Source organism: Odocoileus virginianus, chromosome 24 (genome assembly GCF_023699985.2).
Source record: "Odocoileus virginianus isolate 20LAN1187 ecotype Illinois chromosome 24, Ovbor_1.2, whole genome shotgun sequence".
NCBI classification, from domain to species: domain Eukaryota; kingdom Metazoa; phylum Chordata; class Mammalia; order Artiodactyla; family Cervidae; genus Odocoileus; species Odocoileus virginianus.
This window is the reverse complement of record NC_069697.1, coordinates 21,732,214-21,758,442: the sequence shown is the minus strand read 5'-3', so window position 1 is coordinate 21,758,442 and position 26,229 is coordinate 21,732,214. Positions and strand designations below refer to the sequence as shown.

Below are 26,229 nucleotides of genomic sequence, written 5' to 3'. Positions count from 1 at the left end.
ATCCATACATGACCACTGGAAAAACCACAGCCTTGACTAGATGGACCTTTGTTGGCAAAGTAAATATGTAGCGTTAGCTAGAAAGAAAACTTTCTTGTTCAAGGCACTGAGAATGGTTAGTTGTTGTTGTTGTTGTTGTTGTAACGGTAACAAAGCCAAGCCCATCCTGACTGGTAAAGCTGGGACCAGAGACTTAAATAGTATTCCAGGAACAACCTTTGCTAGAAAGCTTGAATATAAGAGCTCAGTTCTGAAGAAAGAGTTCCGCAGCTCAGAAACAGATTAAGGAAGCTAAAACAAACCCATCTTCCTTGTTGCCCGAAAGGGACCATTCAGGTAGGTTCCCTAATCTTACACCTAAAAGACAGCACAGTCTTTTCAGTTTTACTGGGCTGACTGATGTTTCCACCCAGCTTCAGCGCAGGCTCCTGGAAGCTGCTACAATTCGACGTTTAGAATAAGTAAATGTAGTAAATGTACCTGATCCATCTGATGGGCTGTTATAAGGGTGACTGGTGATTTGTTAAATCATTGTTGAAAAAAAGATTGAGTTCCCTCAAATAAAAATTGTGATATAAATCCTTACTTGACACTAATATAGAGGAAAGAATTAGAAAGTAGTGATACCAAAAGGTTCCTGTTAGAAATTGGTTTTTATTTACAGAAGCAGCAGACGAACTGGCTATGGCTTTAAGACCCGTAAGGAGGAGTGGGTCCTCGGTGAAAGAGAAATTCTTTCTCCTTGCAACCCGAAGGAGAAAAAAGTAACAGACTTTTTCTTTTTTAAATGTACCACGCACTTTTCTAGATACGTTAGTTATGTAACTCATGTATTCATCACAAAACCCTGGGAGGAAACCGAGGAACAGAGAGGTCGAGTAACTTGACTTGGGTTCTGGCTCGGCCAGCCCAGTTTCCAAGCTCATGCTGGTATTAGAGAACCACTGACTGAAAGTGTCTGTCCCCGGCCATGCAGGATTATAACTGCTTATGTGAGTTACGTCACACTGGGAGGTCCCACGAAGGAACACAGAACCGAAAAGCTCTGGCCAGCCAGAAGAATTTGGGAGGGGCCAAAGCGGGGAGGAGATGCCAACCCATAATATGTACTGCGGACCTCCAAGAAACCCTTGCGCTAGAAACCACCTTGCCTGAGAGGGGCACCCACTGCCAGGAGTTGGACCAAACATGGGCACAAGTAAGGTGACTGGCCAGAGACAATCTGCAACATTAAACCCATTACAGTGAGACCTGAGACTCTGAGCCACGTGGCAAAGAAGCTCTCTTGGGTTCCCTTACTCTGCTGTCCTCTGCCCAGGCGCCCCTTCCCAATAAGGTCTTTTGCTTTGTCAGTACAGCATGCATGTCTCCTCAGATAATTCATTTCTGAATGTTAGACAAGAGCCCACTCTCAGGCCCTGGAAGAGGTCCCCCTTATATTACTATAACAGTAAGAGTATTGGAATTTTAGGTGCTACTGTATCTACAACGTGTGAGCAATTTAAAAAGCCAAAAGATGGATGGAGAGATGAGTTAATTATAAAGAAAACTATTGCTGAATGTTAATTTTCAAAATAAGGTACAGTGGTGACTTTTATCCAAATAAAAAACAAGTGTCTTAAGATTTTATTTAACGCACTAATCAATGAGGGAATCAGGACAGTATTACAAACTCTCTTTCAGATACACCACGTATATATGGACAGATGAGGAATTTGGGAAATGAATTTATAATGTTAGGACTAGCAGAATGGGGCAATATCCAGAGAGTAACATCAGTTGTATTCTCCTGGACACAGTTAGCATTTCTACAGCAAGCATTATATGCATTACTATCTGTTCTCTACAAGTTAACTTCTATTTCTGCAGGGTTGTAAACAGTCTAGTCAAAGACAAAAGTGTGCACATTTATGAAATCTGATGGCCATTGACGCTCCACATAAAAGATATCCAGTAATCCCTTTTTACCTTTTTCAAAATCTCCCACATTTTTCTCTCCAATATTTCCCATCTTTGTAGGTAGGAATTTGAGTGAGTCTTAGAATTTTTTTGCCTTTATGAGCAGGCACCTGGGAAAAAAAGTTGGTTGGGATCCTTATCCTTCCTGTCATCTAACTGAGAAGGTAATTTCTAACATATGGTTCTTTTTGAAAAACATTAAAAAAATACTTCATATTCTCCTTTAACATCATTTAAGGCTTCAAGTCAAATGACTTCACCAAAAATAAACTCAACAATGTCCTGCACTCAGTCCTGGCATCCCCTTTATGTCATACCTTCCTCCTCAACTTGTGGCTCAGCTGGTAAAGAATTCGCCTGCAAGAGGGTGGGATGTTCAGAGAGAACAGCATTGAAACAAGTTTACTATCAAGGGTGAAACAGATCACCAGCCCAGGTTGGATGCATGAGACAAGTGCTCAGGGCTGGTGCACTGGGAAGACCCAGAGGGATGGGGTGGGGAGGGAGGTGGGAGGGGGGATGGGGAACACATGTAAATCCATGGCTGATTCATGTCAATGTATGGCAAAAGCCATGACAATATTGTAAAGTAATTAGCCTCCAACTAATAAAAATAAATGGAAAAAAAAAAAAGAATTCGCCTGCAATGCGGGGGACCTGGGTTCAATCCCTGGGTTGGGAAGATCCCCTGGAGAAGGGAAAGGCTACCCACTCCAGTATTCTGGCTTAGAGAATTCCACTGACTGTATAGTCCATGGGGTTGCAAAGGGTCGGACACGACTGAGTGACTTTCACTTCTTTCACTTTCCTCCACTACATTAAAAAACATGAGTCTAGAAAGGTGGACTTCGGAAGGGAAAACTGAGGACACAACAGCTATTTTTTAATACCTTCAACCTGTTCTTTTCAGAAAAGAGAATGAATTTCATTTGGAGTTCCAGAGAATAACATTCACCAGAGGTGGAAACTACAGAGATGCAGATTTTTGCTCAACACAAGAAATGGAGTTTTGTCTCTAGAGATGTTTTCACCAAAGAATTGGGCTGCCTTTTTACATAATGATATCTGTATCATTTGAATGACTAGCAGAGGGTGTATATCTTTTGTTGGTGATGCCCACAGACCCTTAGAGGGACAAGATGGACTCTGTCTTGGGACCCAAGCTCCCAAGCAGCAGCTCTCAAGCTCTAGCATGCATACGAATCATAGGAGAACTTGGGGAACACCCAGATACTTGCCACCCCGTCCTTCACTTCCAAAGATTCGGATTCAGTTGGTTGGGTGTGGGGACCAGGATTCTGCATTTCTAAGGAGCTCCTGGGTAATGCTGATGAAGCCCTCCTAGGAACGTACCTTGGCTGGTCATTCCTTGGAGGGCCCTGTGCAGACCCTCTCCCCTTCACGCTCATCTTTACAGGGGGCAGTGCCTATGGGGTGAGAGGCTGTGCCCATCTACAGCCTAGACTCCTCCCCCTCTGGACCACCCTTGGGGTTCTTCCTAGCATCCCCTGACCAAAGACTTCCAGCTTCCTGCCTGGGCCTGCATAGATTCTGCTCTTGATTTGGCCTCCTGAATCAAACTCTGTTTGCTTTTAATTTAATTCAGAGATGGATATGGGATCAGTGAGGGTTGAATTGTACCTCCCTAAACATGTTGAAGTTCTAAATCTCGGTATCTGTGAATGTAACCTTATTTGGAAATAGGGTATTTGTAGATATAACCCTATAACATGTCAAGTTAAAATGAGATCATTAGGGTCAGCCCTAATCCAATATAACTGGTTTTCTTAGAAGAAGAGGGACGTTTAGACACAGACACACACACAGAGGAGGTTGCTGCCTGAAGACACAGAGATGCAGGGCCAACCGCAGGGGATGACAGACACAGAGTTTGGAGTGATGAAGCTGCGGACCAAGGACCGACAGTTATCATCAGAGGCTGGAAGCGGCAAGGAATGAGTCTCCCCTGGAGCCTTCAGAGGTGCTGAAGTGCATGGCCCTGCTGACACCTTAATTTTTGAGTTCCAGCCTCCAGAACTGTGAGACAATAAATGTCTGCTGTTTTGAAGCCCCCTGGTTGGGAACAAGTTTCTGTTGCTTTTAAGCCCCCTGGTACAGTAGATATTGGAAATGAAGGCAGCAATTTTGGCTCCACAGAGAGCTTCTCTGAAAGGCAGAGCTGGTTGGCTACAGAGCAGATACCTGTTAGGGAGAGGACAGGAGAGGAGGGAGGAAGGGTCGTATCATGTCCCAAAATGGGATGAAGAGACTAGAAGTGAGTGAAAATGGTGGTTGGGAAGACCTTGGATTTGCCTTGAGGTGGAGGAGCAATGCAGGTTAAAAGCAGATGAGAAGATTGGGGAGGTAGGGGAATCAGGTCCATGGAACAGGAGGAAGCAGAAACAGCAGCGAGTTATCCTGTACCGAGGCGGACGTTGCTGTCAGCTTTCTTCAATTAACAGGGATGACACATACATGCACACATATGCACATACCAATGGCAACACACCTTCTCCACTGTTTGCTTTAAGGTCGCAGGTTTATAAACACACAAACATCTAAATATGTGCTAAGACCCGACCAAAGGACCAAGCATGAAATATCTCCCTGAAACTGTGCTTGTTGATTACGTTGTACAGGATAAGTGATTCCATCATTCTCTCTCATGGGAAGGTCATTGGATGGAGTGGTTAGCAGCATCAGGAAGTGACTTCTAAGTGAATAATTATCTGGTTTGCTTTCTTCCTCTTTTCTAATAGCCCATAAGCCTCTCTGTCCCTGGGCTCTGAACATTTCATCACACTCAAATAGTGATGGACCTACTCCCCAAGGTCTGTAATTCCAACTTCTTTTCAAATCCCAAAAATTCCACCCCGGGCCCCCCAAGGCCGTTAGATTCTTATAAAAGTCCAGTGGGAGCTCAAGAGTTGAGGTTGCTTACAAGGAAAGGTCTTGCTTGCTGGTCATAGTTTGGGCAATAGAGAGTTTTGTGGTGAGGAATTAAAAAAAAGAAATAGAAGGAACCTGAGTGTCCTCTTCTCTCCCTGGTCCTCGCACCAGACAGAAGAGACAACTGGAGTGGGGCCTGCAGTGGTTTTCATGGATGTGATTCTTCCTGGGTCTCTGTAGATGGAGGGGAGTAGATTTCCTGAGGAAAGGCCTTGAGGACAAATGAGGGGCAGACAAGGAAGCAATGTGGTGGAGACAACTCTGGGAAGGATGACGGGGTCAAGCGTCTGGGGCTGAGCCTTTGGGTAATTCTTTTTCTGGGGTCTTCTCACATCATCCCACAGTACTCAAGAATAAAATTCCTACCCAAAGTGTCAAACTTTTAGGATAACACCTGGTTTCTAAATGCTTTCTTTCCAAGTAGGGGGAGAAACAGGAAGCATTTTAGAAGAATCTTGGCGAGAGGGTGAAATCTATGTTTCAAATCTCTTTCCTGCCCAGGTGTGGATGCTAAATCATAATTGGGGAACTTCCCCCAATCCCTAGGTTGGGTCGAAGTTTGGGGACTACCAAAGTGCTAAAAAAAAAAAAAAAATGGATGGAGGACAGGGAGAGGGAAAATGACTGTCTTTCTTCTCCATCTGCCTATTCTGGCATCCACCAATATTCCCTCCTTCCTATCTGGCCTCCTATTAAGAGTCTACTCAGATGGCCACTTGTCCGTCTGTCTAGACACCACACTCAGCTGTGTCTCTAGAGCTCATAGGCAAGGCTTGGTGCCAGGGAACTCTGTCAGGCTTGCCCTTGGTTTGCCCCCTCCTTCTAGCCCAAGAAGCCTGATGCAGGTCTCTCTGTTCTCTGATTCCCCAAACACTATGATTCCTCTCCCTGGGACTGGGATGGGGACAGTGAGTCAGGAAGCAACACAGACAACTTAAGGTTTTCATGCTTTCCCTGCATCCTTCCTTTGCCTCAGTCTCCAGAACCGTTATCTAGTCTGGGATGGGAAAAACGAATTGGGACTGATCATGTATTCTTTAAAAACTACATGGTATAAGATACATGCCCTGAGTCCTTCAAGATTTTGGCCCAAATTCTTAAAGCCAGGGTTTTGCTGAATTTGTTTCCCTGTTCCCATCTCACAATCCTTCCCTGAAACAGTACAGATAACATTTTTTCCCCTGGGACCTTGATGCGAGAAAGCTTCTGAAGGTAACATGAAGTCTGTAGCAAAGTATCATTGCACTACCATGTTATTAGGATGCTGTAAAGCGTAGACTTATTCTAGAAGAAATGTAGGAGCCAGCGATAGGTTAGAGGATGAATTCGAGGGGAGCAAGTCTGGTTGCAGGTGTCCCCATTATGGGAAAGTCTTGGTAAGAGGTGATTTTATACCCTGACTTGAACTGTGGAATCGAACAGGAAACATCTTTTTAGATGCATAGAATCTAGTGTATACAAAACTTGCTGAAAATATGTGAAGAGTGAGGGAGTAGGTAGAATCTAGGGGGACTCTCAAGTTTATGACTTAGGAGACCAAACGGATAGAATGTTATCAACCAAAACAAAGGCTGTAAGAAGAACAGGCTTGGGTGGGATACTCTGCCAAAAAGAGGCTAATTCGTGCCGTAGAAAGAGCATTGTCTCCTTATTGCCGTATGAGAAGTCACCACAAACGTAGTGGCTTAAAACAGCACACGCTTATTATTTCAGAGTTTTTGTGGTTAGGAATCTGCACATGGCTTAGCTGGATTCTCCAATTTAGGGACTCTCATAAGGCTGCAATTAAGGCATTGAACAGGACTGAGGTCTCACTTGAAGATTCAACCAATCTCAGTTACATGGACATTGTCAGGATTCAGTTCCTTCAGGGCTGTCGGACAGAGGTTTTCCTCAGCTTTTGCCAAGTGGAATTAGCCAACCTGGCCACTTGTTTCATCAAAGCTGGCAAGGGAAAGCTAAGAGAGTCTGTCAGTAAGGTGGAAGTGACTATTTCTTAGAGCCTAAACTGGAAGCAACAGTCTGTCACCTTTGGCATATGCTATTCGTTGCAAGCACGTACTAGGTTCAGCCCATGTTCAAGGGGAGGCACTTACCCAAGGACATGAATCTCAAGGTGTGAGGATTTTGAGGGCCATCTTAGAGCCTGCCTGCCACATTCAGACAGACCTAGAATTGAATTTTCCTTTTGTCACTCATTCTGAATAAGTTCTTTGAGTGTTCTAAACTTATTTCCTCATCTACAAAATAGAAATATTACTACCTATCTCATTGGATGGCAGGTAGGTTGAACAAGACAATAAAGGTAACAAACCTAGCACATTGTTTTTCCCTCTGCCATGCCAATTAATGACTTTCCAGATAATTCCTTCTTTGTCAGCCTGAGGCTCAGAGTAATGACCTGTCAATAACTTGGATTCACCCCTACCCTGACTGATAGCATCAGTGAGAAGCAAACCCTTGTAATCATCTCAGTGGGATTTGGGGATGGATGCTACTACAGCAAAATCTAGCCTATCTGGCCGATACGTCCTTTCAGATAGGTCTACGTATTACTGATTTATTGTCAATTTCTTTACCTTGAATGGTACTGCATTTCAAGCTGGTTTTTACATTGTTCTTCACACTGGCTTCATTTCTTAATACTGCCATTTGGTGCCACAGAAATAAAACAGATCTCTTTCTGTGTTATTGTTTGCCTAAAGGCCCGATTTTAGTTGTGGTTAGAGGGGATGTCTCAGACAAGGGATGTCATTTCCCAGCCTTTGAGGGACCTGCTCCAGCAGGCTGAGTAATTTGTTACGGACTAAAGGGATGCGGAGGAGATGCAGTGTCACTAGCAACAGAAAAACATGCTCACGTGGTTTCTTCCTGCGTCTAACAAGATTTTTAATTGTTTCTGAAGAAATCAGCCGAGTGATGATAACCATATGGAACTGTTAAAACACGGGGTAACAGAATAATACATTTGGACTGTGTTTCTTTAGTTGTCTGTAAAATGGCATGTAATTTGTAAACCAAAAATGGTGCCTAAGGCAACAATCATAGCAAGGTTCTTCATTAGAAATTCCTCTTAACTTTTCCCCCAAACAATTCCAAATGGATGGCACTCTTTAAAACAGTTATTTTAACAACATTCCTTAAAGGACCATTGCATTCACAATTTTTTTTTTAATAGACCTAATCACCTGCCTAATCCATTGATTTTGGGTCCCTCCTCTCTTCCCACACTTCATATAATCTGCAGCATTTTCTTTCCTACTAGTGCTCCAGGAGTCCCTGTTTGGTCACCATTTCAGTAGATGGCAGCAGGATAGGGATTCTGGGTGTTGCTATGTAAATTGTCCAGAGATATTCTTTTAGCTTATGTTTTATAAAGACCTAACTTAGGGATGAGGATTAAAATCACATAATGGGAGGAAATATATGTATTGTTAAGGAATGGTTAAAGAAAATATGCTGTATGAAATAGACAGTAAATGACACATGGCTTTAGATAGTGTGTGGTTTCGGCACTAATGACCAATCCCTTCCTCAATTACAGTGGGGACAGATCCTCTCCAGGAGGGCCTGGAGTGAGGATTCAGTCTAGTTCTTACTCCAGCAGCTCTTCTTTCATGGTTGTGGGTGTATTTCTCTGGACTCTTGTTAAGCATTTTTCATTCTACTGTGGACCAGGTCTGATGTCATGAGAATCCAGATGGGCACATATTTGGATCAAGGCTGCTGAACTAACCACAGAGGGCTGTCTGTCTGTCCATTTGCCTCTGAGTCTGTTTTTCTCTGTAATGGCGCTAAGTTTAGGTTTTAACACAGCACAGACTTGGAGACTTTCAATCTCAAGGACGCGAATGGATTTTCTACTGTTTGGCTCTTTCTACTCCTGCTAAATGGATCAGCGGGGCTCCTGAAATGATGGCAACCTACTCTCGCAAATGCAAACACAGTCAGCACTATGGCTTCTCCCACTTCACTGTACTTAATAGTTACCAGAGGTGCTTGCTAAAAATACAAATTTCCAGATTTTGCTTCTGTCTACTGAATCAGAACAGGTGAGAGTAGAGTTCTCAACTCTTCTTGTAAAAACAAACTTTTGAGATGATTCTGATATCTATTGGTCAGACACTCCATGAAAAACACTGCTCATATGATGCCCCCCCACTCCCCGCACCCTCACGCCCCTGCCCAGGATTCTATAGGATTTCTCAACTTTGACTGGGGAAGGAATATATCCTGGTCTCAGTGATAAATGAACATCTTTCCTTCATTATTCAAAAGACTTTTTATCTTAGATGGTTTTCTTGCCCTGACTTTCAAATGTATTTCACTAAGTTCTTACTGCTCACTTGGATGATAAATCTACTTAACCCAAGCAACCATGACAAAGCTCCTGCTTGCAAAGCTGGGATATGGTGGAAGAGCCATGAACCCAGTGTGTTTGTTACAACTGACACATGCCTGGGAGAGTCTACTGTTAAAAGATATTTCTTTATTTCTTTCTAAGATATCTCCAAATAAATGCCCAACAAGATGGTAACCTCATTAAAGGCAGCAATAAAAAAAAAAAAAACACTCCTGTACTTCCCTGATAGAATTATCAATATTAACCTCCATTATTTATAATATGGTGGTAATTTGAAATTCCTTCCACTACAGTATACTTGGGAAAGATGGTTAAAATATAATCAATATATTCTCAAATGCAAAAATGAGAATGAGAAAAAGTAAGAGAAATCCTTGGGGACCCAAAACAAAGAAGTTGAAAGCCCAAACTCAGACGGTATTAGCCAATTTCAGAACTAAGAAACGTAGTTTCAGTGGCTCTGTGGGAACAAAAACAAGATCTTGGCCTTGCTAAAGTCAGGGGTGGGGATGAGATGACGATATAAATCTGGGACCCTGAAAGAATGGGCTAGAAAACAACTGCTCCCTAAGAGAGATGAGAAATAAATGTGTCTGTCTTGACCAAGGTTCTGAGCGAGTAAAAACATCTCCTCAAAATTAGTAACAATAGACTTGCTAGCATGTGGGTTTGGATTCACATTTATACTGCAATTAGTTAGAATCAGCCACGGTGGCCTTTACCACACAGAAGACATTTTATCAACAGCTTTAGCTGACACTTAGAATTGAGTACATGGATTTCTTGGAGGCTGCTATGTCACCTTGTGAGAAGAGGCTTTTGCAAGAAGTTTTAAAATTCTTGAGAGAAAGCAAATGATGGGAATTAACAGCTGGTACTTAGATTAAAAGGTTTTGTCAGGGAAAACCCATAGTGTTCATCAAATCTGTTAATCTTGCACATGATAAAGAGATGGACATGGCAAGGTGACCTAGATAGAAGAGAAAAGTAAAGAAATAGGGAAGAGGTCCATGGTGATGGGTGATACAGCAACATGGTCAAATTTTAGGATACTCAGGGACGTCCTTGGCGATCCAGTGGTTAAGATTCTGTGATTCCAATGCAGGGGATGAGGGTTTGAGCCCTGGTAAAAAATAAATAAAAGTATACAGTGTAAGACAAGATATATGAGCCTAGAAAAGAAATTTGGGATGTATGTCAAGCATGAGAACTGCCCACACCTTGAAGTTAGAAGACAGGTGGGCTTGAATTCAAGGTTCCTTCCTTTGGCCCTGTTCTAAGAAGATAGCTGTTGATGCCCTGGTGCTCAGCGTGGCTTCACACTTGACCACGTTGACCATCCTCAAAGAGGATGATGTCACCTGTCACTTAAGGGCAACCATCTAGTTTTGGAGCTTAGGTGATGATGACAAAATATATTTCTTTCTTAATAAATATGCTTGCTGCAATAGCTGCACTCTTTGGCTGCTAAAGAAATATAGCTGAAATTGAACAAAGTTGCAAAACCATTAATCTATGTGGAATGAATAAATAATTATACCCCTGAAAACCCTGATTTCTTTTTCAACATCACTTTTGTTCAGATGAACTCACTCTACCAAAGCTCTAGGAATAAGAGGGCCAGCTGTCACCAACATATTGCAAAGGCAGTTGGCATGGTCTCGAGAGCTTTTAGCTCAGGAGTGGCAGATTATCTATCTTTGTATTATAGACATGGTGGCTGTGTAAGTTATCATTCAGATGTGAACATTTTGAAAACTAAAGAGGGCACTGTTAATAATTCTCTGGAAATAACAGTCATAAGATGGATTGTCCTGGGGAAACCATGATACCCAGGCATACAGGAAAAGTGTTTGGTCATGTGTTCAATTACCCTCACATCTTACCCTCACAATTACACTCACATCTATTTAATGACCTGTGCTTTGGTGCTGTGCATGTGTGCTAAGTCACTTCAGTCTTGTCGGACTCTTCGCGACCCTGTGGACTGTAGCTCACCAGGCTCTTCTGTTCATGGGATTCTCCAGGCAAGAATACTGGAGTGGGTTGTCATGCCCTCCTCCATGGGAGCTTCCTGACAGGGAAGGGATCAAACCTGTGTCCCTTATGTCTCCTGCACTGGCAGGCAGGTTCTTTACCACTAGCACCACCTGGGAAGCAGTGGTGCTGTGAGAACTGTCGATCAGGCATTAAGATAGAAATCCATGTACACATTTGTCATTAGTATCACTCCTGAGCCTATGCACCGAGGAGGAAGCCTCCATCAGTGTGCGGAATTGCTGAATGCTGGAGCCAAAGAGGCTGCATCTGAGAATCCAGGTCCACAAGCATTAGATCTGAAAGTGCCCCAAACAAGTGACTGCTAAACAGAATGCCACCATCTAGCCTCACAGCAGAGCGATTCTGGTCCATGCCTCAGTGATATCATAAATTGATATATCTCACAGATCTTAGTGACCTGTCTTCATAGTCAAACCTCAGGACTACAAATTGATGCTGAGGATCAACTGGGTCTGCCAAACATAGTTTGAGAATTTTAGTGCTCAAAACCAGAGATTCATACCTGAAGTGTAACATGGACAACAGAAAATCATTTCATACTATCTGCATTATTGAGAATCTGCCAGTGGTGACACACAGTATGGGACTCTGAAGTCAAACTGCCGGAGTTCAAATCCTGGCTCTGCCATTTACCAGCTGTGTGTCCTTGGGTAAGCGACTTAAATTCTCTGTGCCTGGGTTTCCCTCCCATGTACACCTATGTGAGACAACGTACCTAAAGCGCTTAGCGCAGTGTCACGTCCACAGCGGATACTTAATGAACATCAGTGCTCACGTGGAAGGGTTTGTGCTGGACTGGAGGCACAGAGATGGAGAACACGTGGTTCTCATTCTCACCTGCGTCCAGTGCATCTCAGCCTGGCCAAGTCTTCAGGGGGGACTGATGCCTCCCATCATCCTGGAGACCCACTTTGGCCCCAAATTCAATGACGGCGAATACTGGGCTTGCCATCCCTTGATAGCTACCCATGCTCCCCAGTCTTTCCCCTCTCTCCCTTATTTTCATTAATAGAGCTTATTTACAGAACAGTTTTAGATTGACAGAAAATTGGGCAGAGAGTACACGGAGCTGCCAGCCAGCCCACGGTTTCCCTTCTGTTAACATCTTACATTAGTGTGCCACATTCGCTACAAAGGATGAATGAATATCAATACATTATTATTGACCAAAGTCCATGGTTCCCTCAGATTTCCTTAATGACTAGTCATCATGTCCTCTTAGGCTCCACTGGGCTGGGACAGGTTGTCATCGTTTCCCTGTTTTTGATGACCTTGATGGTTTCGAAGAGTCCTGGTTAGTCATGTTACAGCATACCCCACTATTGGGATTGGTCTGAAGTTTTCCTCGTGATTAGCTTAGCATTAGAAGTTTTAGGGGAGGAGGATCACAGAGACAAGAGCCATTTTCATCATATCACAATAATGGTGCATACAGTTAATGTGATTTACGACTATCGATGTTGACCTTGACAACCTGCCTTGAAGCAGATTCCATCCTGCTTCTCCACTATAAGATCACTCTTTTGTGCCCCCCCACCCTTTTCTATACTGTACTTTTTGGAAGGAAATCACTATTTACAACCCACACTTCAGGAATGGGGCTCCCCCATCCCCATTTTTTAAGGGCACAAGAGATAATAACTTTCTACCCTATGTATATACATTTATTAAAATTTGGATATTCTGTAATTGTGAGCAAGAGGTGGCAAGCAAAGAAGTTATCTCAGTGGAAGGCTGAGCTCCCAGCCTAAGGACAAATGTTCAAATGGAGATGAGCTCGTTTTCTCCAGTGGCGGTCAAAGGAGTCAAATGAAGTAAAACAATAGGATGAGAGGAAGCGAGAGAAGTGGGTGGTGTCTGCCATGGGAAACTTCTGACAGAGCAACTTTAAATGAATAGGGTACTCCTCTTCTATAGGCTGTAAAACCCCTTCTTAAACTAAGGCCAGTGATAACTCTTTGAGTTCCAACATAATTGTTATGCATTCACTATTTAAGGGGGTTTTTAAAAAGCTGTCAGTTTGATTGAAGAGGATAAGAAAAGAAGCAGGGATATCTTTAGACTTGTTAAAAGAACTCATTTAGCTGCTTCCTAATTAATCAGTCTGTTTTCTGAGATCAAACTGCTGTATAATTACTACAGGAAAATTACTCTTAAAGAGAGCCCCAAACTATCTATAGGAAAACTTGGTTTTCTCACTAGTAGTGAGAACGACTTAACCTGCTTAATAGGGATGAACAATTGCATTAACAGAGTGATTTCCCACCACCTGGTTAGGAAGGGTTAATCCTATTTTAGAGCTACTTCTTTATAGAGTGTTGATGAGGGAAGAAGAGGAAACCATCAGGCTGACAGGCACTGAATCCAAAATCCTGACATATCTACCAGACTAGACATTCTCACTGTATTAATATTTTTCTCCCCATTGTGAGCACTGCACTTAAAGTACCAGGTAGTTTTCATAGTATGTTTTGAGATAAAATCTCCCATACAATAAATGCCAAGTTTTATTTAACAAGCCAGCCAGTCAGCATCTGGAAGCAAGTCTGCAGGCAGATTTTTTAACTTCCAGGAATTCTGTTGAGGATTTCATGTTTCTATAGCAACATTTTGTTGTGGCATAAACCAAGTTTGAAGAATGCTTCAGGGTTTGCTTCTGTAATGTGTTCCTTTTATCTCTGTACCATCTATTAGAGTCTCAAGATTTTTTATATTATATATATGCCTGCTTTAATTGTATTTTCTAACATTATTCCCACGGGAAAACTCACATAATAGAAACTCAAATCTATCAAAGGGTTTTGCGAGAAAGAACTGTATGAAGAAATGACTATTCCTCATTCAAAGCTGTAAATTTCTATGCAAGGTATTTTATTTCTACAATAGTAATATGCTTTCATTATAGGAAAATTGACTGTCTAACTTTGAAAGAAAAAATGAAGACATCATTAAAACCATTAGGCTGGAAACAATGCAGTAGTTTTTAACCCAATGGTACTCAGAGAGTGACATGAAGGTTCTTGATTATCCAGGATTTGATGATGGATGCAGGACTCTTTAGTTCATTTTAATGGCTGAGATTGGTGTGCTTCAGAAGAAAAAGATTTGAGATATATATATAAAAAAATTTCCATCTACATGTTCCTGAGAACTTTTTTTGTAACCCTAAATGTTAAGTTGTAGTTTCATTTTTATAGAAAATTGGTTTTCAGCAGGTAGAACTGAAAATTACTCTCAGAGATGAGTGATTTCCAGGGGAGTCAGAATTTATACACATTTTATGTTTTTCTGTATATATTCACTTCTTCCCCTTATGACCTGAAGTCATAATCTTCCCATTGTGATGTCATAATCACAGCACAATAACTAAAAACTAAAAAGTTTGAATTCTTGTTATTCAGTAGCCAAAAACTAGATTCCTGCCCTGTGGATTCCCATTTTACGAAAGCAAGGATGAAAGAAAGTTAAGACATAAAATTTCATATGAGATGTTCTCTCCTTAGAAATTCTATGTTGAAATGAACCTGTTCCTAGGGAGAATATTTAAAATTTTTTCTTTGACATATTAGAGGAGGTTTAACTATCTTTGTTAAATAAGTTACAGGCTATTCATTAGGCTAAGAGAAATGTACAAAGGTCAGGATGACTATGACTCAAGTCTTATTCACAACTAAATGATGAATTTTGACAAGGATTCTCAGTTGGGGATCAGGAAGATTAGAGAATGCATACTGTAGGGGTTTAAATACTTTGAATGCAATTTCTTTTTAAGATTATAATTCAAAGCCCATCTAATACAGGTTTAATATAGTCCCTAAAGTTTCCATTTACAAAAGGAACACAATTTACATGTGACTTCATCAAAGAGGCAAGAGGGTGGCTTCATCTTTGGAATATTCTAAGTGATTCCATCCGATGCCTGAGAATATGGTGTGATGTGACTTTGGGGAAAATGGTGCCAAGAAATGTCCCTTAATCATATGTAAATATCTGAAATTCTACTCTTAAGAGTATATGGAAAGATTGCAGTAATATAAAGAAGACAGTACAAGCTTTGGAAACGAAACTCAATCCAAAACCTAGGACTTATCACTTACCAGCAGTAGAACTTTAGGCAACCTTGACCTTATCTATAAATTGGAGATAATGAGATCTGTGAAGTCATCCTCCTGGGTCCACTTTCCAGTCACTCCTAGTCTCCTTAGCCCTTATTGCAATTCACCATAGTGGCTGGAAGACCCGAAGTTCTTGCTCTTTCATCTTCTTTGCAGATAGGGGTAGCCACTGACCCAGTTCTGGCCAATGAGAGGTACATGGAAACCTGTTGGGGGCTTCTGAGAGAACTTCAGCTTCCTTCTAAAGCTCCAAAAGAGATCTCATTGGTATTACCTCTTTTCTTTCTTTTCTCTGAAATCTGGGGCTTCATTAGCCATCTTGCACTATGAAGAAACATGAATAAGAATGAAAAGGCAATTTGCTAGGTATAGCAGAATGGAAAAGTAGAAAGACTCTAAGAGTCTTTGATGGCATCATTGAACTGATGAAATGCCAACTTCTACATTTATTGTAATATGAGAGAATTGACTGTCTTTGAGGTTTAAACTACCATCAGTGAGATATTCTGATTCTCATAACTGAAAATGTTTCCTACATGCCTATCTCACAACCATGTTATAATGATTAAATGAAATGATAAAACCCTAGCATAGGACTTGGTTCACAGTAGACAGAGAATACATGTTAGACCTTTTCTCTCCCAATGCTTTCTATCTATCTGTAAGTACAAAGACACAGTAACAGAATAACTCATTAAATGTTTCACACTCATTTATTAATGCTGTTAGCTGCTTTCCTCTTCAGGAGGGGATATAAAAGTCCTAATAGACTATGTCAAAGTTGTGTTTAAAATAGGAGCACTGAAAGATTTTTAAGTAAGGACACCATGTGGTGAGATTTTCTTTTTAGATAAATCAGCCTCGAGGTTTTGTGGGATATATTTCAGGTGGAATGGGGCTTGAAGCAGGGAAAAGAAAGGAAAGTCTTGCATATAAAGTCTTTGTAATAATCTGCTATAGATGATGAAAGTAAAACTGGGGCAGCAACAGCAGCAATGAAGAAGATGAAAGGAAGGTAAACCTACTTTAGAAGGTATAATAATCAGGATTTGGTGTTTGATTGGATATGTGTGTGAGGAGGAGGTAGGAGTCAGGAATTAATCCTAATTTTCTAGCTTGAGCATCTACATGGGGTAGGGGAATTGTACAAATAATTGAGAAAAATACAGTTATTATTGATTGAGAGAAATGCTAACATGTTCAAGCACACTGAGCTAGTTGTATCCACGAGATACATTGAATATCTGAACCTGAAGGGAAATGGAGAAGCCTTCAGTTTAAAAGTAGAGGCTAAATCATGAGAGTATGTGACGAAAAAAAGAAAATATTTAATTTTAGTATGCTTTCAGATAAAAATGAGACAGTAATAAATGGATATTAATAAACTGCCAGGAAAGTAATGAAAATGGAAGTGTGGCCAAGATAATGGAGTAGGAAGACCCTGAGCTTACCTTGCCTCGTGGGCACTCCAAAATTACAACTATTTACAGAGAAACTATCTATGAGGATGACCTGAAAACCAGCACAAAAGATTTTCCACAACTAAAAATATAAAGAAAGAACCACAATGAGATGGGTAGGAGAGGTGGAGATGCAAGACCCATGTCCTGAGTAGGCAACCCACAAATGGAAGGATTATCACAATTACCTAAGTTCTCCCAAGAATTTGCACTCCAAGAGTGAGGGTCTGGGCCCACATCCATTTCTCCAGCTTGGGGGTCCTACATCAAGAAGATGAGCCCCCTGAACATCTAGCTTTGAAATCCAGCAGGGCTCATGTATGGGAGAGCCAGAGAGCTGTAGGAAACAAAGACTCTCCTCTCAAAGGGTGTGCACAAAATCTCACATGCTCTGAGTAGAGAGTAGAGGCCGTAATTTGAAAGAAGTCTGAGTCAGAATCTCTGGCTTAACTTGGACAACCTCCTGGAGAGACAGGAAGCAACTAGGACTCTCCCCGGGGATACAGACAGGGGTGGTAGCTATTTGGGGGAGCGCAATTTACTACAAGGACAGTGATGATGGCAAGTGCTATTCTGTAATCCTCCCTCTAGCCTGTCAGCCCCGCGGGCTTACCTGCCCACCAGCAGGTTGGCACTAGGTCTCCCCCCAGGACCTGGCCCAGTTTGCCAGCAGAACAGCAGCCACCACACAAGATTCAGCCTGGTCGCCAATCTGGACGGAGCCAGCCCTACTTACTGTGTCCACAGCAGTCAGCTCCACCACAACAGAAGGGCCCAGGAAGCCAATGTAAGGAGCACACCTGGAGCATAGAAGTCTGGTGGCCTCAACATAATAAAGGCCACATATGGCAGACCTACAGTCAACATTATGCTCCTGATGAAAAGATGACAGCATTCCCTCTAAGATAAGGAACAAGATGAGGATGCCACCTTCACAGCCTTTATTCAACATATTCAACATTAGAAATCCTAGCCACAGAAATCAGAAACAAAAAACAAATAAAAGGAATATAAATAGGAAAGGAAGAAGTAAAACTTACTGTTTGCAGATATAATATTATATATAGAGAAATCTAAATACTCCACCAATAAAATTTAAAAACTAATAAATAAATTCAATGAAGTGTTAGGATACAGTTAAAACAAAGAAATCTGTTGCATTTCTGTACATTAACAGCAAAGTATTTCATAGAAAGAAAAAATAAGAAACAAAACCATTTATGATTGTGTCAAAAGGAAAAAATATCTAGGAATAAATCCAATCAAGAAGATTAAGACCTAAAGTTGAAAAACTATAAAACATTGACAAAAGAAATTGAAGATGATGCAAACAAATGGAAAGACATCTCATCTACATAGGTAGGAAGAATATTTTTAAAATTACCTTACTACCTAAGGCAATGTACAGAATCAATGCAATTCCTATCAAAATACCAATGGCATTTTTCACAAAATTAGAACAAATAATTATAAAATTTGCATGAAAGAACAAAAGACCCTAAATAGCCAAAACAATTTTGAGGAAGAAGAACAAAGCTAAAGGTAACATATTTCCTGACCTCAAACTAAACTATAAAGCTAGAATAATCAAAACAGTATGGTACTAGCACAAAACTGGAAACATAGATCAATGGGACAGAATAAGAGGCCCAAAATGAACACATACATATACGGTCAATTAATCTATGACACAGGAGGCAAGAATCATCAAAACAAAAAGGCAACTTTCTAAATGGGAGGAAAACATTTGCAAATAACACATTCAAAAAGAGATTAGTATCCAAATATACAAAGAACTTGTACAGCTAAACATTAAAAACAAAAACAAAAAACAAACTACTTGATTAGAAAATGATCAGAGTACCTGAATGGATATTTTCCCAAAGAAGACATATAGATGGCCAACAGACTCATGCAAAGATGCTCAACATCACTTATCAGGGAAATGCAAATCAAAACTATAATGAGATATTACCCACATCTCTCAGAATGGCTATTATAAAAAAGACCACAATATAGCAAGTGTTGGCAAGGGTGAGGAGAAAAGTTGGGGGAAATATAAATTGGTGTGAAAGTGAAATTCTGTTGCTAAGTCATGTCCAACTTACTTGTGACTCTATGGACTGCAGCCTGCAAGGTTCATGGAATTTCCCAGACAAGAATACTGGAATGGTTGCATTTCCTTCTCCAAAAATTAGTGTAACCACTATGGAAAATATGAGCTTTTTATACAGAACTACCATATGATTCAGTAATTCTACTTCTGGGTAATTTTCTGATGAAAACACTAATTTGAAGAATTTAAAGAATCTTCCATTCAATAAAAAAAATTTTTTTTTTAAAAAAAGAATTTTTCCTTTACCCAGGATTTGAGGTCCTGACAGCATTTCCTGGGTGAGATTTCAGAACTGCTATGATCAGTGACTGATGTATCTTTCTACCTTTCAATGGGAGTGTAAATAGAAGGTGTACCATGTATGTTTCTACTGTTGTATGTTGGAGGCATTAAGGGTACACACACACACATATATATATATGGAGAGAGAGAGGGAATTTTTTTTTAATAGTTTCTAGGCTTCAAGATCAAGAGTAGTCACATCCAAATATGATATAGATACTACTATAAAATCATGAATAGACTTATCACTCATAATTATATAGGACTTTGGGGGAAGAATGGACATGTTTATTTTGTGAACAAAAGGAAGGAAAGAGAATATTCTGGACCTGGGGTAGATATGGTAGACTGTACTATTGTTTCCAATTATTTGCTGCTTTCCCTGTTTAGATTATTCTTTTTCATGACATTGACATTAAGCTGGATCGTGTGACTTTCTGTGGTCTGTGAAGGTGAGTAGAAATGATATATGTCACTTCTGAGCAGAAATATTAAGGATGGTTTCATTAAATATGAGTCATTTGAACTGAGGTGGATGAACCTAGAGCCTATAATATGGAATGAAGTAAGATAGAGGAAAACAAATATTGTATATTAATGCATATGGTGGGCTTCCCTGATACCTCAGTTGGTAAAGAATCCACCTGCAATGCAGAAGACCTCAGCTTGATTCCTGGGTGGGGAAGATCCACTGGAGAAGGGATAGGCTACCCACTCCAGTATTCTTGGGCTTCCCTCGTGGCTCAGCTGGTAAAGAACGCACCTGCCATGCAGGAGACCAGGGTTCAATTCCTGAGTTGGGAAGATCCCCTGGAGAAGGGAAAGGGTACCCACTCCAGTATTCTGGCCTGGGAAATTTCATGGACTACAGTCCATGGGGTTGCAAAGAGTCAGACACAACTGAGCAACTTCCACTTTCTTTCAATGCATATGGTAAAGAATCCACCTGCGCCAATGCAGGAGACACAGGAGATAGGGATTCTGTCCCTGGATTGGGAAGATCCCCTGGACCAGGAGATGGCAACACACTCAAGTATTCCTGCCTAGAAAATCCCATGAATAGAGGAGCCTGGCAGGCTATAGTCCACAGAGTTGCAAAGAGTTGGACATGACTGAGCACGAGCAAACGGAATTTAGAAAAATGGTATTGATGAACTATTTGCAGGGCAGGAATAGAGTCGCAGACATAGAGAATGGACTTGTGGACACAGCAGAGAGAGAGATGCTAGGACGTATTGAGAGAGTAGCACTCACATATATACACTATCATGTGTAAACAGATAGCTAGTGGGAAGCTTCTATATAACCCAGGGAGTCAGGCCTGGCACTCTGTGATGACCTAGAGGGGTGGAATGGTGGGTAGGTGGGAGGGAGGCTCAAGAGGAGTGTGTGTGTGTGTGTGTGTGTGTGTGTGTGTGTGTGTGTCTGTCTGTCTGTCTGTCTGTCTGTCTGCGTAGACTTCCCCGGTGGCCCAGGCAGTAAAGAATCTGCCTGCAATGTGGGAGACCTGGGTTTGATCCCTGGGTTGGGAAGATCCCCGGGAGGAGGACATGGCAACCCACTCCAGTATTCTTGCCTGGAGAATCCTCATGGACAGAGGAGCCTGGCAGGCTACAGTCCATGGGGTCACAAAGAGTCAGACACGACAGAGCAACTAAACACAGTATATGGGTGTGTGTGTGTGTGTGTATGTATATATATACATGTATATATGTACACACACACACACACACATTGTTTTATAGCAGAAACCAACACAACATTGTAAAGCAATTATCCTTCGATTAAAAAATTTTTTAAAAAGAACTATTTCATGGTATGGCATTGCTCTTTTCTTTCTGTTACAGAAAGAAGGATCCCAGATATATACTCTATCTTTCATTTATATTCTCTCCACCCCCCGCTGCTGAAAAAAAGACTCATGCCACAGAACCACAACCAACTAGCACCCAATATGTTATGTGAGTTAAAAATAAGCTTGTGTTGTTATGAGGCCCTGATATTTTAGAGTTGTTTTGTTACTGCAGCATAATTAACTAATAATATGGGGCAAATGCACTTGATTTTATATGGTTAAAGTTGTCTCCATTAAAATCAAGAACAAGACGGGAATGCCTACTGTCACTATTATTATTTAATACTGTTTGGAAAGTCTAGCAAATGCAATAAGCATAAATTCACTATATAAATATGGGAAGAATTTGCTGATAATATCACTTCATACTTCTATCAACAAGAAACTCTAATGAAAAAACAAGTAGAAGTAATAAAGAATTCAATAAACTGGGTGGATACAAGATAAAGATATAAGATAATTAGCTTTTTCTATATAAGCAACAGCCATACAAAAATGGAAATGAGGAAAAGAATCCACTCATAATAGTGACAAAAATTACAAAATAGACAGAAATTATGCAAGAAAGAAACCAGATCTATGTAAAAAATAAAATCCTACTGGAGGGCAAAAATTTGATCTGAATGAATAGAAGTCTACACTGTGTTCTTGGAAAGGAATGCTTATTATTATACAAAAAGAAATCTATTCTCCCAAACAGATATAAATTTGGTATAATGTTATTTTTAATTGGACAAAATATTCTTAAATTAATGAATAAAGAACAGTGGTATTAAAACCCTAAATTAAAACTACTTAAAAAGCAATAATAATAATAAAAAAGTTACAACTGTGGCATAGAACTGTACCAAAAAGTCAGTAAAATTTGTATAGAATGCAGATATGTCTGTGTGTGGTTTATGGTAGAGAAATTTAATTAACAGTCTCATCCAATTGGATATACTCCTAGAAGAAAATTAGTTTGGGGCCCCTAGTTTACATTAATTCCAAAAGTAATTTCCTGATGTGTTAAAGAGGATAAAGTAAAAATAAATAATAATGAGTTTAGGAAAAAACAATAGTACCTTCAGTAACATATGCATTGGAGAAATTTTTCCAAGACAGGAATATGTCAAGTACACATACACACATTAATATTGCACACACATCAAATTTTGAGTATTTCTGGTACAAGAGATCCAAAATCAAAGTCACTAGGCAACAATTTAGGGGAGATATTTTAAATTCAAATGCTAGGTTAAAAAAATCCCTATCTATGCTACTACTATGGGCAGGAATCCCTTAGAAGAAATGGAGTACCCATTAAAGTCAACAAAAGAGTCTGAAATGCAGTACCTGGATGAAATCTCAAAAATGACAGAATGATCTCTGCTTGTTTCCAAGGCAAACCATTCAATATCACGGTAAACCAAGTCTATGCCCCGACCAGTAACATGGAAGAAGCTGAAGTTGAACACTTCTATGAAGACCAACAAGACCTTCTAGAACTAACACCCAAGAAAGATGTCCTTTTCATTATAGCAGACTAGAATGCAAAAGTAGGAAGTCAAGAAACACCAGCTGTAACAGGCAAATTTGGCCATGGAGTACAGAATGAAGCAGGGCAAAGGCTAATAGAGATTTGCCAAGAAACGCACTGGTCATAGCAAGCACCCTCTTCCAACAACACAAGAGAAAACTCTACACATGTACATCACCAGATGGCCAACACTGAAATCAGACTGATCATATTCTTTGCAGCCAAAGATGGAGAAGCCCTATACAGTCAGAAAAAACAAGACTGGGAGCTGACTGTGGCTCAGATCATGAACTGCTTATTGCCATATTCAGATTTAAATAGAAGAAAGTAGGGAAAACCACTAGACCATTCAGGTATGACCTAAATCAAATCCCTTACAATTATGCAGTGGAAGTGAGAAATAGATTCAAGGGATTAGATCTGACAGACAGTGCCTGGTGAACTATGGACAGGGGTTCATGACATTGTACAGGAGACAGGGATCAAGACCATCCCCAAGAAAAAGAAATGCAAAAAAGCAAAATGGCTGCCTGAGGAGGCCTTACAAATAGCTGTGAAAAGAACAGAAGCAAAAGACAAAGGAGAAAAGGAAAGATATACCCATTTGTATGCAGAGTTCCAAAGAATAGCAAGGAGAGATAAGAAAGCCTTCCATAGCGATCGACCCAAAGAAATGGAGGAAAACAATAGAATGGGAAACACTAGAGATCTCTTCAAGAAAATTAGAGATACCAAGGGAACATTTCATGCAAAGATGTGTTCGATAAAGGACAGAAATGGTATGGACCTAACCGAAGCAGAAGATATTAAGAAAAGGTGGCAAGAATACACAGAAGAACTGTACAAAAAAGATCTTCATGACCCAGATAACCATGATGGTGTGATCACTCACCTAGAGCCAGACATCCTGGAATGTGAATTCAAGTGGGCCTTGGGAAGCATCACTACAAACAAAGATAGTGCAGGTGATGGAATTCCAGTTGAGCTATTTCAAATCCTGAAAGATGATGCTATGAAAGTGCTGCACTCAATATGCCAGCAAATTTGGAAAACTCAGCAGTGGCCACAGGACTGGAAAAGGTCAGTTTTCATACCAATCCCAAAGAAAGGCAATGCCAAAGAATGCTCAAGCTACTGCACCATTGCACTCATCTCACATGCTAGTAAAGTAATGCTCAAAATTCTCCAAGCCAGGTTTCAGCAATACATGAACCATGAACTTCCAGATGTTCAACCTGGTTTTAGAAAAGGCAGAGGAACCAGAGATCAAATTGCCAACATTCACTGGATCATTGAAAAAGCAAGAGAGTTCCGGAAAAACACCTACTTCTGCTTTATTGACTATGCCAAAGCCTTTGACTGTGTGGATCACAGCAAACTGTGGAAAATTCTGAAAGAGATAGGAATACCAAAACACCTGACCTGCCTCTTGAGAAACCTGTATGCAGGCTAGGAAGCAACAGTTAGAACTGGACATGGAACAATAGACTGATTCCAAATAGGAAAAGCAGTACGTCAAGGCTGTATATTGTCACCCTGCTTATTTAACTGATATGCAGAGTACATCATGAGAAATGCTGGTCTGGATGAAGCAGAAGCTGGAATCAAGATTACCAGGAGAAATATCAATAATCTCAGATATGCAGATGACACTACCCTTATGGCAGAAAGTGAAGAAGAACTAAAGAGCCTCTTGATGAAAGTGAAAGAGGACAGTGGAAAATTTGGCTTAAAGCTCAACATTCAGAAAACTAAGATCATGGCATCCGGTCCCATCATTTCCTGGCAAATAGATGGGGAAACATTGGAAACAGTGACAGGCTTTATTTTTTTGGGCTCCAAAAATCACTGCAGATGGTGATTGCAGCCATGAAATTAAAAGACACTTACTCCTTGGAAGGAAAGTTATGAACAACCTAGACAGCATATTAAAAAGCAGAGACATTACTTTGCCAACAAAGGTCCGTCTAGTCAAGGCTATGGTATTTCCAGTAGTCATGTATGGATGTGAGGGTTGGACTATAAAGAAAGCTGAGCACAGAAGAATTGATGCTTTTAAACTGTGTTGTTGGAGAAGACTCTTGAGAGTTCCTTGGACTGCAAGGAGATCCAACCAGTCCATCCTAAAGAAGATCAGTCTTGAGTGTTCATTGGAAGGACTGATGCTGAAGCTGAAACTCCAATACTTTGGTCACCTGATGGGAAGAATTGACTCATTGGAAAAGACCCTGATGCTGGGAAGGATTGGGGGCAGGAGTAGAAGGGGACAACAGAGGATGAGATGGTTAGACGGCATCACTGACTCAGTGGACATGAGTTTGGGTAAACTCTGGGAGTTGGTGATGGACAGGGAGGCCTGGCATGCTGTGTTCCATGGGGTTGCAAAGAGTCGGACACGACTGAGTGACTGAACTGAACTGAATGCTATACAGAAAGTTCAATCACAATTTAACAAGATAAAGACAATTAACCCAATAGCAAAATTGGGGTTGGGGATATGAATAGGCAATTGACAGAAAAGCAAGTACACTAAAATGTTCAACCTTCCCACATTAGACAGAGAAAGGAAAATTTGAATTGCCATGATGCTTCCATCAGAGTGGCAAACATAAACTTGTAATAGCTCCTCTTATTAGTGAGATAGGGGGCAAGGCAGGGCGATCTCACCCATCACTGATGGGAACGAGGAAAGGCAATGCAATTCAGGATCTGTATTGAAAGTTTAAATGCAGATACAGTTCAACCCAGCGATCCCACTCCTGGGATTCTAGAGTATAGAAATAAATGCCCTAGTATATACATATGTATATTTGAGGACAATTATTGCAGCATTATTTTTAATAATAAAAAGCTGGTAGCAAATTAAAAGTCCATTAATAAAAGAATAGTTGAATGAACTGTGAAAATCTGTACAGTAGGATATTATGCAAGAATTAAAAATTAATGATCTATACTACTTGACCTGGGAAATTTCCATTATATGCTTTTAAGATACAGAGAATTGTATATCACCAACCCCTTAAAAATGCCCTCTTAAAACTTATGGATTATGTGTGTGTTTACATAAATGTACCTATGTGTACATAATACACGAGGAGTTATGGGAAAGGATGGTCATTGAAATGTTTCTTTCTCAGAAAGGTGAATTTCAGGCAACTTTTACTTTTCTCCTCAAGGCATTGTTTGATATTTTTATTGTTGTTTTTAGTCATGAATATGTTCAATTTATATTAGAAGGAAAATACAGTAAACTTTTCTTCACTGTGGGGAGGCAGAAATTATACAAGTGCTTAAAGCTGTATGCCTAAGTAGGGAAACCTCATTTATTATTCATAAGCAGTAAAAACCTGTAAATGTCTTAAATTAGGATTTGGTTAAACAAATTATGCTCCATTGGAGAAAAGTCTGCAAAGTGGTCCTATAAAATTATGTTGACATGTAAAATACTCATGTTCTATTGTTAATGAAAAAGCAAACTACTAAAAAGTACCTATGGTGTGCCATTTTGGAAGAAAATAACATTTTATGTGTATATGTTTACTTATATCTA

General features: G+C 40.4%; 1 long non-coding RNA gene across 1 annotated transcript; it reads left to right on the top strand.

Moving 5' to 3' along the window:
• The first annotated feature begins 19,693 nt into the window (after positions 1-19,693).
• Positions 19,694-21,305, top strand: LOC139030912 (uncharacterized). The gene is made up of 2 exons (XR_011483353.1): positions 19,694-19,757; positions 21,153-21,305. It is a non-coding gene; the product is annotated as an uncharacterized lncRNA (long non-coding RNA).
• The last annotated feature ends 4,924 nt before the right edge of the window (positions 21,306-26,229 follow it).